The following is a 14,602-nucleotide window of genomic DNA, read 5'->3' as shown; positions in this document are numbered from 1 at the left end:
GAACAGTTGGCGGGCTGTTTATTGGTTTTATTGTTTTTCTTATCATTTTTTTGAGCTGCGCCCTCGGCCTGAAGCCTGGATGCGTCAGCGGCAAATGTTTAATGACAGAGGAACAAACAGATTTGTGACATGTGTTTTTGCGGACTTGAGGATGGTGTTGAGGCATCTCTCGAGGCGGCGGGAACACATTTAGAGCTGGGGAACCGTGGACTTCCAGCTCTGTCACGGAGGGGAGAAGGAGGGGCTGTCACGCCGCTCGTTTCTTCTTCCTCGCCTGCTGGCCGAAATTCTGGGTTGGCTGCGCCTGAGCTGCAGCCGGAACCGGAGATTTTCTGGGCCAGCTCGCCCTCGTCTCCAGCCTGGGCTGGGGACTCGGGGCGGGCTGCGACCTCTGCGTTTTCGGTGTTCAAGGCAGCTTGGGCGAAGGACTGCTGCTGCGAAGGCAGCGGCTGGACCCTTCGAGGGAGGCAGAGGTGGAGTGCCTCGTCCTCCCTCTTTTTCGACTCACACCTCCTTTGCATGGAAGCAAGAGCGGAGCCGAAAATTCCCTCGGGAACGATGGGCATATCCAGCACATCCTCCTTTTCCCGGTTTGGGAGGTTGGTGAGGTTGAGCCATCTCACTCTTTCCTGCACCACCATGATCCCCATTGCCTTACCCGTGGCCTGGACGGCGCAGCGTTGGACACGGAGACAGATGTCTGTGACCGCCGCCATCTCGTCCAGAGTGGCTGCACCCGGGTTACCCGACAGGTCCTCGCAGAGCTCCGCTTGGTAAGCGGTTAGCAGCGAGGCCACATTCAGGGCCCTGGCGGACAACGCTGCGGCTTTGTAGGACCGTTCAGTCATTGTCGACTGAAATCGGTCCGACTTTGCCGGCAGCGTGGGGTTCCTGCTTGGTGACGGGCCCATCCTCGGTAGGAGGTGGGCTGCTACCAGCGGTTCCATGGGCGGTATGCGGAGCAGGCCGAGCTTCTCCATTCCGTCACAGTCTAGGGAGGAGGCACCCTGGATTGGGACCTTGTTGCTGAAGGGCCGGTCTCTCCACGAGACCGACACCTCATCCAACATCTCCGGGAAGACCGGAAGGAGTTGTCTCTTTGTCCGCGCTGCTTGGGGAAAATGTTTCCCTTCGTAGCGGGACCTGGAGGTCTCCTTGGCCATTTCAGGCCACGGGATGTCGAGTCTGGCCGCAGCGCGTTTGCACACGGCCTGCAGGTCCATACTCAGACAGGGCGAAGCTGGTATGCTATCGTCTGGGAGAGCAGCCCTCGCTCCAGGCTTTGCAGCCTGAGCCGATGACATGAAGATGTCCTCTTCATGTTCATCCGACTCGGACAGGAGGAACACCGAGGCGTCCTCTTCGTCCTCGTCGTAATTCAGCTCGAGGACATCCTCCGCGGGTGAGACCATGGTGAGGTCTAACTGGGAGCCCCAGCTCGGTAAAGCGTGGGGTCCCGTTCCCGCGTGTCTTGCCGCCACCGGGTCCCGGCCTGCCAGGGCGCGGGAATCCGGTTCTGCGGCCATCGCCCCAGACCGACATGGAGAGGGGTTCACTCTCTGTGGCAGATGCCCCCGCGTCTTGACTGCCGTCCGGCAGGTCAGAGGACATGGGGGGTTCCTGTCCGACAGGCTAGCTTGGCGTGCTAGCCGTCGGCGGAGGCTCTTTACGGTGAAGCGGACACAATGTCCGCACGAGCCGGGGTTGTCGATAGCGCCTCGGGCGTGTTCCAGCCCGAGGCAGGACGAGCAGACCTGGTGTGTGTCTGTGCCCTAGATCTTCAACCCGCAGCCGCAGAGTCGAGCCACCGAGTCCCTGACTCCTCTGGTGTGAGGGAGAGGGGCGTCCATCTTGTTCGCCTCGTGGCGTGGAGAGGACCCGCTCTCAACAGGTAGGTTGGGAGAAAAAGAGGTAACCACCCTGTCCTTAATCCGGAGAAAAGGACGGTTTGGGTCTTTTATTCCCAGAGAATACTGACTGGTGTGGCAGTATGCTCCTTTTAATCCTTTCCTCCTCCGTGGGGAAGAGAAAAGAAAAGACTTCCTCGCTACCGTGGTGTCGGTAGTGAGGGAGCAAGCTAACGCTAGCTTGAAAAAGTCAGACCTAGCTTACTTTCCGGGGAAAGAGAGCGGCGAGGTCGATTTCAACAATAACTAGCGTTAGTAATTACCGTCTTCCTGCTAAGCAGAAGGAGTAGCCGGCAAGCGCCCGTCGACCGAAATGGATATTTGGGTTCAGTCTGTGGACCGTGAAGCTTGTCCGGCTACCATAGAGATGTGCTCTGAAGCGAGAAGAGGTGTTTGAATGGCGCATGCGTTGTGGCGCAAGCTACTTATAGGGGGTGATTTCACTGACGCTGACGTCAAGATCTCCAGCCAATCAGGATTGGCGTAATGAGATTGATGCTTCTGTTTGCTCCGCGATGAGGCGCATCCCATAGTGAGACATCGAACGGAGTGTTATGAATGAGAACTTAAAGTTTTGTAAGAACCATTTGTAAGGTCCTCCAGGCAACAATTGTATTCGATCCAAAGTGCTCATGTAGCGGATGCATTCCTCCATGATTTCCCCATCATGTGAAATAGGCCGTTTTTTTCTAAGTGCTCTCAAAAACCGGGTTTCCGATTTCGTGCAGATGGTAGCTTGGAAAAGATGAATGCATTTTTTGGACGGAGGAAGGTAGGTCTCGATTCCCCTCTCCGTTGTAAAATGCAACGGGGTAGTGCAAATGTCTCCGGGGCTTCCGCCGGAAGCGCCGAAGACTTGAGCTTTTTGCAGCCCCTCCTCCGTTGGCACTTAGCCGTTTTTTCGAGAATTTTTTTAAACTTCTTTTTTGATTATTTTAAGATATAATTGACCGTCTTATTTACTTTTTTTTGCTTTCCACGGGTGGGGGCGCATGGCAGGCCGCATATGAGCTCCCAAATTCGGCCTGGAACCTCCGGGAATTGTGTCCATTTCATCCACATTTGACTACCCATTAAATGTACATGAAATGGACGCGACCAAATGTGGCACCAGGTTCACTGCTGTAAGCAGGGTCCCACACTCACAGGCAGAGATCCAGGTCGATGCACATGGCTTTCTTACCCCGGAATGAGTGTGTGAAAGCTGGGTAAAAGTACTGTGAATACAGGGAGGGAGAGAGAGCAGCAGCAGGCTGCACCAGGTTCACTGCTGTAAGCAGGGTCCCACACTCAAAGGCAGAGATCCAGGGTGATGCACATGGCTTTCTTACCCCGGAATGAGTGTGTGAAAGCTGGGTAAAAGTACTGTGAATACAGGGAGGGAGAGAGAGCAGCAGCAGCAGCAGGCTGCAGTAAGGATGTGCAGTTTTCCCTCCTTCTGCTTCTCTTTTTGTTTCATGTTTGTTTGTATCTGTCTGTCTTCCTGGCTGGGCGTGGCTGGGCGTGGCTTACCTACTTTCAGTTCCCGTCAATTCACCTCCGCAGCTGCTACTCATCTTCCTGATTCATCTACTCACCCACACCTGCTTATATACCCGGCTTCCTCATCCAGTATTCACCAGTTCGTCGTCAAATATACACTGAATCCGTCTACTCCTCTACCTGCCACGTCCAGCCAACACCACCTCGTCAGCAAACCTCGGATTATCTTCACTACCAGTTCCAGCCTGCTCACTCTATTCAACTCTGATTCCCTGGCTCATCTCACCCGTGTTCCGCTGCAAATCTCCGAACCCCGGCTTCAGCCTGCTCTCTCCGACATCCTCCGGATCTTCAACTACGGACCTCCACTGTCCCCCCCCCCCCCCCCCCCCCCGTAGTAATTCCCAGATCCGGATTATTAATTCCACAGCAGTATTGTTTGAACTTTGAATTGGAAATTAAATTATTTTTGCTTCCATACTCACGTCTCCTCCCTTCCGTGTTTGTATTGAGGGTTCAGCCTGTAAGCGCTCTTTGAGCGTAACAGCTGCACCAGGTTCACTGCTGTAAGCAGGGTCCCACACTCACAGGCAGAGATCCAGGGTGATGCACATGGCTTTCTTACCCCGGAATGAGTGTGTGAAAGCTGGGTAAAAGTACTGTGAATACAGGGAGGGAGAGAGAGCAACAGCAGCAGCAGCAGGCTGCACCAGGTTCACTGCTGTAAGCAGGGTCCCACACTCACAGGCAGAGATCCAGGGTGATGCACATGGCTTTCTTACCCCGGAATGAGTGTGTGAAAGCTGGGTAAAAGTACTGTGAATACAGGGATGGAGAGAGAGCAGCAGCAGCAGCAGCAGCAGCAGCAGGATGTGACCCAGAGAGCTCCTTCCAGCACCTCGCTCTCTCACCACCCAGAGGACAGGCTGCTTCACAGCATTATGTAACCCAGGAAAGAAGCTTGAAACCTGTCCATTTCATCCACATTTGACTCATGAAATGTACAGGAATATGTCCATTTCTCATGAAATGTACAGCAGAGTCACTGCTGTGTCAGCAGGGTGTCAGCTTTGTGGACCCTAATTTAGCAGGAGATGTCCATGATATTGACAAACATATTTATATACAGAATGATGATTATTTTACCCTCAGACACATGCATAGAGAACCCCCAAGTGTTGCATGTGTGTAGGCATAGTTGGTAAAATGTGTCCTGCCGGTGGCAGGGACTTTGCATTGGAAGTTGACATCACATTTCCATTGTGCGGACATCAGTACATTTGAAGGACAAATACCATGTTAACTATGTCCATAAGGCAGAGCTTTCGCTTACATTCCTCCAGAGGCAGAAAAAGTCTAAGTTAACTTTTGGAAGAACCAGAGAAAAGGGTGAAAATGGATAAATTGTATCCCAAAATAGTGTCTCTTAAGGCGGGTAAAAGTTATGTGAATATGGGGTGACGTATATGGACACTTGAGCACCAGCAAGGCCCCCACCTCCATAACCTTGTGTCCTGTCCGTGGCAGGGACTTTGCATTGGAAGTTGACATCACATTTCCATTGTGCGGACATCAGTATATTTGAAGGACAAGTCCCATGTTAACTCTGTCCATAAGACAGACATTTTCCTTACATTGATTAGGAGACGGGAGCCATTTTGGGTTGGAGTCCTTCTTGTCATCTGATCTGCCTGAAACAGGCTGCCGCGCCTCAGCGTTCGGTGAACCCCAGCCAAGTTCCAGATGTTACAGGGCTTCCACCGGAATATCTGGACTTCAAGGAAGTATTAAGCAAGTCGAGGGCTACTTCCTTACCACCACACCGGCCCTACGACTGTGCCATCGACCTGCATCCCGGCACCAGTCCTCCCAGGGGTCGATTGTACTCCCTGTCTGCTCCGGAAAGAGTTTCCATGGAGACTTATATCAATGACGCTGGCGCAGGGTTCTTCTTTGTGGAGAAGAAGGACAAGACCCTAAGGCCCTGTATCGACTTTCGGGGTCTTAATGACATTACGATCAATAATCGATACCCACTGCCTCTTATCTCTTCTGCATTCAAGTTGCTGCAGGGAGCAACCATATTCACAAAGCTGGACTTGCGTAACGCGTACCACTTGGTATGTATTCGCGAGGGGAATGAGTGGAAGACCGCCTTCAACACCACCTCGGGGCACTACGAGTACCTAGTCATGCCTTTTGGGCTTACCAACGCCCCTGCAGTATTCCAGGCGTTGGTAAATGACATGCTCCGAGACATGTTGGACCAACATGTGTTTGTTTACTTGGATGACATCCTGATCTTTTCCAAGACGCTGAAAGAACACGTGCACCACGTCCAGGCGGTTCTCAGGAGATTGCTCGAGAACTCGCTGTTTGTTAAAACGGAGAAGTGCGAGTTTCACACATCCTCTGTCTCTTTTCTGGGATACATCGTGGGACAGGGGAGCATCGAGATGGATCCTTCCAAGGTTGATGCAGTCACTTCCTGGCCGGTTCCAGAATCCCGGAAGCGGCTACAACAGTTCCTCGGGTTCGCCAACTTCTACCGGAGGTTCATTCGTGGATACAGTACCTTGGCCGCTCCTCTCACAGCCCTGACCTCCTCTAAGGTTATGTTCCAGTGGTCCTCCTCGGCTGAGGAGGCGTTCCAGAACCTTAAGGCCAGGTTTACCTCCGCCCCCATCCTCCGAGTACCCGATCCTGTAAGACAGTTTGTTTTGGAGGTGGATGCTTCTGATGGAGAATTTGAAGTTCAATGGTTCAATGATTGGAGACGCATTGTGTGAAAAGAAATGTACGATGTTGTATAATTGCTTATATATTTATGATCCACGTCACATCTTCAGTTTTGGCGGCAGTTCTCCTGTTTGTCTAGAAGTCTTCTCAGCAGGGCTCTATAAATAGAGAATTACGGCAGATATGTAATATTTAATGCAGCCGAACCGTGTATTACAATGCCGTTATGTGATGACTTTCAAAGAGAAAAGCAAGCACACTCGGAATAAAGTATTATTGTACTTTTAAAAAACGTTTTCAGATTTCACATCACATAAACACCAAATCCCAGCATGCATTGCGGATAACCATCCAATCATCGAGCTGAGGATCTTGCCTACGTCTGTTTCCGGTTTCGTTTAATGACCGATGTATTTTGTTATACACACATTCCTTCACATTTACATTTTAATGTGCATTAAAGTATTTCGTGAGGCCTTCTAACATGTTTTTAAATATAACTACGGTTGTAGTTGAATAGTTTGTAAATTAACATGAACCGAAGCTGTTGCTTGGCAACTCAATCGCACAACGTCACGTCCGTTAATTCCACATCCACACGCACGGATTAACATCGATTTAATACATTAATGTAGCCTTTGTTTCTGCTAAAAGAAGTGTCGACCAGCTGGGGCAACAAGAAAATCGCCGTAATCGAGTGTGACTATTAAAAAATAAATCATTACGTCGGGGTAGCATTTGCTTGGTATTTCCGGTTATTTCTCCACTGGTTAACATGGGTTAACAATACCGTGTAGCTGTCACGTTTGAAGGGGACGAAATCGTGACATCTTCACGTCTCCCAGCATGGTAAATCGTCACATGTTCACGTCTTGCCGTGATACCGGGTTGCCTTAATCATTACCAGGTAAAATGTACAACGAGGAAACCAGATTACAAGGCTCCCAATTCAGCGATTGAAATTGATTACAGTTGATACTCTGAATAAAGAACAGATGTTTTGATATTGATTACAGTTGACACTCTGAATAAAGAACAGATGTTTTGATTTTTTCCTTTTCAGGTTTTTATACAATAAAATGTCTGATTCTTCCTTTTCAGATTTTGAACAAATGTATTTGAATGAAATATATGTATTACTAAGTGCCTTACTCTTGAATAAAGCGTAATGAAGTACACGTAAAGTAATGTTAAAGATTGAGGACACTGCAACTTTACAGATTACAGATTGATCGATTCATCACTGTGAATTTATACCTTAACTGGGAATTTTAGCTGGATCTCTCATGATTCTGATTTTATACCTCAATTGGATTTCTTATAATCCTAAATTATAATTGTGTTTTAATAAGTAATTGCCTTGAAGTAAATCTTTGAGATGTAAACTGATTTTGAATTTGTGTTTGATGAATGAGATTAACTGAGTGATAAATGATAAACGATCTTATTTTTGAAACATATATTCTGCTATTATATTTTTGTATTTCATGTGTGTTTTATTATTGTGCTTTTGACAAAAGATGCCAAACACTGAAGAGAGATGATTTTTCTATTATGATTGACTGTGTTCAATCATGGTGATTGGAATGTTTTCAATCTTGTTTATCTTGTTTTACTTTTGATGTAATTGATGTATGTGAGCCCACACAACTCTGAAGACGCTTATTGATTTAAGTAGTGACTGAAATATTCTTAGACTAATGTTAATTGGTTATCATAAATTGATAAAAAGAATGGCACTGTAAGAGAATATTTTAATCCGACCCCTTTGTGTCCAAAGATTCTCAGCTTTTCTGGTAACCGGTTAAATTACAACAGGTCAAGAGGTCCTCTTCCTGTGGGGGAGAAGCTTGGCTCATGTGGGTTTGCAATACAATGAGTCTTTGTCCCGACGTCTGGCAATCATTAAGTAGAAGCGCGGGTTTTCTGGGTTTCCTCCCCTTTGGAAGGAATAGATTGACGCTGTTTTATTATTTGTCTTCAGAGTTGATTTGACTGCTCACATGTAAAGTGTGAAATGCCTTGTGAACTCTCCGGCTGTATTCTCTCTCAATAAATATCGGTGTTTGGCTAAAGACGATCCAGCTTCCATCATTTCACAACCATTGACTCTGCATTGCTGTACAGAAGTTTCTTTCACAGTCAGGAAAATCAATCCCGCAGCAGTAAGGCTAAGACTCCCTCGGACTCTGCGGATCCATCCCCCCTTCCACGTTTCCAGGATCAAACCTGTCCGAGAGAGTGCCTTGGTTCCTGCGGTCCCTCCCCCACCACCCCCCCCGGATGATTGACGGCGGGCCTACGTACACTCTCCGACGACTTCTTCGTTCCCGTCGCAGAGGAAGAACGAGTCCAGTACCTGGTGGACTGGAAGGGTTACGGCCCTGAGGAGAGGGCTTGGGTTCCAGCTCGTCATGTGTTGGACCCCCGGCTCATCACGGAGTTCCATCGGCGTAATCCCGAGCAACCGTCTAAGACCGTCACGTCGACGGGCAGAGACACAGGGAGAGTCTCTCCTCTTACCGTCAGCTCTTCAGAGGAGGACAGCGAGGGGCCGGCTTCTGATGAGGACGCAGATTCCCACAGGGGGCAGGAGAGGGAGGCCAAAAGAACTTTTTCAGATGAGTATTAATCCCACCTCCCACCCTCCTCTGTAGATTAGCATTTAGGGACGTCAGGAGCCGTCCATTAAGGGGGGGGTTCTGTCATAGTCTGCTCCATCATTCACCAGTAGTTTTCCATTCACCTGTCTCACCTGTTTTCCACACCCACTGGTTAGCTCACTCTCTTTCTCTTCTGCACCCATTAGCTTCTGCCAGTATTTAAACCCGCACCTTACACACACTCTTTGCCAGATTGTACTTTGCCTCATGCTTGTGTTTCCCGCGTTTGAAACTAGATTGCCTACCCGGTTCCGACCCTGCCTGTCCTCGATCTGCCTGTTCCCTGATCCTGCCTGTCCCTCGACTATCCTGTCTGGCCTGTTATCCGACCCTGCCTGTATCTACGCTGACCGCCTCGCTTACTCCCTGACTCTCTGCCTGTCCCTGACTCACCTTCTGCCCACTGTCCTCCGGTGCGTTAAACTGCTCGGTTGGTATTCCTCAGATCCAGTGGAATCTCCAATAAAGTTTATTAACAATTCTCCTTGGTTTCTCGAGTGCTGCATTTGGGTTCTCCTTAAGATTGTGACAATAATGTTATTTTCATGAAAGGGTAGCCTTCACATTTCCTACTTATGTTTTTTAATCACATACAGGCTTGGTATCACACCTACAACTGAGAATATCTACCTTTGGGGAGGACAACAAAGGAACCATCATTGAACTTGTTAAACAGGTATGTAAACCAGAATATGTCAGATAACTTTTATGTGAAGGATCCTCACACAACATAATAAATGATAGGAATTAGATATAACTTTGATTTATTCGAGTTCATTGTGTTTTCTCTCCATTTAGTTTTTTGAAGACCGGCTCCCGAATGGAACAGCCCACACAGTTACCGTGACAAACATAAAAAGGTTTCAAGTGTCCCCATAGAAGCGTCATGGAGATTTTTGACAAATGCAATTTCAGGTTGGGCTGGTGGTATTGTTTATAAACAATGTGAAGGGGCATTCCCCTCAACCATTTAATCATATCAGGAAAATGTATTTGATTGATATATTGCTTTCAGTTTGGGCACAACACATCGTATGTCAATATGTTGAAGTGGTCTACAACCAATAACAAAAAATCAATAGAAGTATCTGCGTTGCTCTTAAGGTGCAAGAGAAGGTGTTTTTAATCAATGACAAAACTTAAGTTTGAGGTTCACAACCCTCTTGTGTTTCTATAGCAGATTTTTGTCCAACTAAATCTTTTTTTTAAAAGAACCATTTTCCCTTTTAACCAAAAAATATTCTTGTGTGTGCAGTATTTCCCGGAATGTGAAAGATGAGGTAGTGTTTAGGCCTAAGTGTCACATTAATTGCACAGTACAACAGGAAGCTCAAACCTACAAACTGTCAAAGATGTTTTAAAGAGGTGTTAATAATTTATCATGCTGTGAAATTAAAGGAGCCTGGTAACCAGGAAACTAAACTAATTATTATGACTCCTCTTTTGAACCATGCATACATAAGGGAACATTTAAACGAAACACAGGTGAAGTTAACCCCAGTGAGAGCCCTGTAACAATGTTTGACAATTGTACAACGAATGAACGACCTGTTAAGCCGGACCAACAAATTGCAAAATGTAACAGTGTTATTATGATTATTGAATGTAAATCTGTTTTGCTTTGCACCATCAATAATTCCTAAATGTAGCTTATGGTTTTGTCTTTCTAATTTATTGGAAAACCAGAACATGAAATCACCGCTTTTGCTTTGAACTTGAACATTTGTGGTGGTGTCAGAGTGAAGGACGCTGTGATGTACAGCGAGAATCATGGTCAATGACTCTCACTCTCTCCAACAAGTGATGTAACGTACAGGAGCACTTTCAGAGGAAGACTGTTACTACCTTGATGAACCATTGAATACCACAGGAAATATTATCTTCATTTGTAAATAACTCAGCTTCACTGTGTCGAGAGATGGAAGTACCTCTGTTATTGCTGTTTTATGTTATCCATAACTACTTTCCGCTTATCATAATGGAGCATGATGTGCAAAAATGGCACAAAAAGTGAGCTATACATCCTTTAATTGTTTAATATTTTACAATAATAGCTGTGACGTTTCTCAAATATAAAAAATCTCAAATAAATAATTGATATACAACTCACCATTGTAGTCGCAATATGAACAACTGGAATGATGTCTTGTCTACCACAAATCATACACCAGCACTTTTTATAAAAATAACATATGCTAAATCATTAGTTTAAAGTTATTTTACAACATGTGGATCACATTTGAGTATTGATAGCAGTAAAATATATAGTTACATTAGAAACTAAAGTAAAAATAAAAGTAGAGTTTGAACTGAACAATCAGCAGGGAAAAGAACAAGCAATAAATAGCACATTACAAAGAATCTAGTTCGACAACCTTTATTGTTTTTCTTAATGGTTTGGTTTGGTTTTAAGTGCCCATTAAGATCAAGATGTGTTATCTACAACAAATCATGCCAGCAATGAATAACTGAGAAACACTCAACAGAACACACCGTCAGCACAACCCATAAACTGTTTGTTGTATAAATAGCTGGAATTGGTGCAAATAAGAGCTTCAGCTTAGGTAACAAAAACATTTGTTACATTATATTTACATTACCAGTAACTTTGACCTAAGGCGACTTACCTACACTCAAAGCTGTGGGCAATCCTCACAGGAGAAATTTGGGGGGGAAAGTGTCTTGCCCAAGCACACAACCACATGCTGAATGCAGTGGGGATTGAACCAGCCCCCCTGATCCAAATATCAGTGCACTAATCCACTGAGACACAGCATCCTCCTCTTTCACAACATTTTGATCAAATTACAGTATTGATAACAGTAAAATATAAATTAGACACTGAGGTAAAAATAAATATTTGACAGTTTCTAATTTTCATTTTTTTGTGGCAGTTCCCTTTGAGGAATCCTGTTAAGATGTTTAGTAAATAACTCTTGCCTTTATGAATTCTAATACATTTACATACATCTGATTTCCTACATGTTCCTTATGTATGAATTATTTGTATGGAAAAAATAATGTAATACTTTATGCAAATATATTCCAACATGTTTAACACGATCATGTAATTAGAATTGTAAATGGACTGGATTTATATACATTTGCATCCAGTCTTTAAGACTCCTCAAAGTGCTTTACATACTACAGGTCATCATTCACCCGTTCAAACCCGATTTACACAGAGCAGTGTGCCACTTTTGCTCAAGGAATCTAACACTCACAAACATTCACACACCATTGACCATGCCATCAGGAGCAACTAGGAGTTAAATATCTTGCCCTATGATACATCGACATGTTGACTGTGGGGACTCAACCTTCTGATTGAAAGATGACTGTCGATAGCATGTCTGCATGTAAGGGAGGAAACTTATACAAAATGTACACCACCCCAAATTGATCATGTTGTTGATAGTGCTACAGATGCGCTGCGAATAAAATTAGACTCTGTTGCTCCTTTGAAAAAGAAGAAAATAAAACAACATAGATTAGCTCCATGGCATAATGACGAAACCCGCAAAATAAAGCAAAAGTCGAGACAACTTGAAAGGATATGGCGTTCCACTAAACTTGAAGAATCTCGTTTAATTTGGCATATTACTCTCAATGAATATAAGAAAGCACTGCGTAAAGCGAGAGCAGCCTACTACTCTTCATTAATAGATGAGAATAAGAATAATGCAAGATTTATTTTCAGCACTGTAGCCAGGCTGACAGAAAGCCACAGCTCGATTGAGCCTTCTATTCCCATAGCACTCAGTAGCAATGATTTAATGTGCTTTTTTAACGATCAAATTGTTACTCTTAGAAACAAAATTAATGACCTCTTGCCTTTGACCAGTATAGTGTTATCAACAGCTCCCGGAAACGTAAGTTCTAATATTACACTAGATAGTAAACTAGAATGCTTTTCAGCCATAAACCTTAAACAATTAAATTCAATGATTCTCTCTTCTAAACCATCAACGTGCATGTTAGACCCAATTCCAACTAAGCTGTTGAAGGAAGTTTTTCCATTAATTAACAATTATTTATTAAATATTATGAATATGTCTTTATTATCAGGCTATGTTCCACAATCATTCAAAGTAGCAGTGATAAAACCGCTTCTTAAAAAGCACAACCTCGATCCAGAGGTTTTAGCCAATTATAGACCTATTTCCAATCTTCCGTTCCTCTCAAAATTCTTGAGAAAGCGGTCGCAAAACAGTTGTGTGATTACTTAAAAAACAATGATTTATTTGAAGCTTTTCAGTCTGGCTTTAGAACACATCATAGCACAGAGACAGCTCTGGTTAAAGTCACAAATGACATTATAATAGCCTCTGACAAGGGACGTGTCTCTATTCTTGTTTTGCTCGATCTCAGTGCTGCATTTGATACTATCGACCATGATATCTTATTGCAAAGACTAGAGCACTTAGTTGGCATACAGGGAACTGCTTTAGACTGGTTTAGGTCCTATCTATCTGAACGCTCTCAGTTTGTACGTGTCAATGATGAATCTTCCACGCAAACCAAAGTTAGCCATGGAGTGCCACAGGGCTCAGTGCTCGGACCTATTTTGTTCACATTATATATGCTTCCGTTAGGCAATATTATAAGGAATCATTCTGTAAAGTTTCATTGTTATGCGGATGATACTCAACTATATTTATCAATCAAGCCTGATGAAATTAATCATCTAAATAAAATTCAAGACTGCCTTAAGGACTTAAAAACGTTGATGACCTTAAACTTTTTGATGTTAAACACGACCAAAACTGAAGTTATTGTACTTGGCCCGAAGAATCTACGAAACAAATTATCTAAGGATATACTAACTATGGATGGCATTAATTTGGCCTCCAGTGAGACTGTAAGGAATCTTGGTGTTATATTTGATCAGGATTTATCCTTTAACGCCCACATAAAATCAATTTCAAGGACCGCCTACTTCCATCTACGTAACATTGCAAAAATCAGGCATATCTTGCCTCAAAACGATGCAGAGAAACTAGTCCATGCATTTGTTACTTCAAGGCTGGATTATTGTAACTCTTTATTATCAGGGTGTACCAAGAAGTCAGTCAAGTCGCTTCAGCTGATTCAAAATGCTGCGACTCGTGTACTAACCAGAGTTAGGAAAAGGGACCACATTACTCCTGTTCTGGCTGCCTTACACTGGCTCCCTATAGAACACAGGATAGAATTTAAAATTCTTCTTCTCGCCTACAAAGCCCTTAATGGGCAGGCGCCATCTTACCTTAAAGAACTCATTATACCCTACTGTCCTACTAGGGCATTGCGTTCCAAGAATGCAGGGTTGTTGGTTGTTCCTAGAGTCTCTAAAAGTACAATGGGAGCCAGAGCCTTTTCTTATCAAGCTCCACATTTGTGGAATCAGCTTCCAGTTTGTGTTCGGGCGGCAGACACCCTATCCGTTTTTAAGAGTGCGCTTAAGACCTTCCTTTTTGATAAAGCTTATAGTTAGGGCTGATTAGATTCAGCCCCTAGTTTTGCTGATATAGGCTTAGTTTGTCGGGGGACACCTTACTTCTTCCTTCTTTCGGTCTATACCTGTGTACTCTCATGTTCCGATTAACCCAGCTTCCCCAAATGTCTTTCTTTTTGGTGTCTATATACGCTGGGATCCGGAGTCATGGATGATCCTGCGCTCCTCTGTCCTGGATCGCGAGCCCTGGATCTTGAGTCGTGGCTGTGGTCCTGGATCATAGGTCCTGGATGGATATCCTCGTGGATTCATCTTCCTATTATACACACATGCATTTCCAAACATTTGGACTACCTATGTTGCAAATGTATTAT

Source organism: Gymnodraco acuticeps, unplaced genomic scaffold (genome assembly GCF_902827175.1).
Source record: "Gymnodraco acuticeps unplaced genomic scaffold, fGymAcu1.1, whole genome shotgun sequence".
Classification (NCBI taxonomy): Eukaryota; Metazoa; Chordata; class Actinopteri; order Perciformes; family Bathydraconidae; genus Gymnodraco; species Gymnodraco acuticeps.
The sequence above is the reverse complement of the archived record's forward strand: the minus strand, read 5'-3'. Positions refer to the sequence as shown.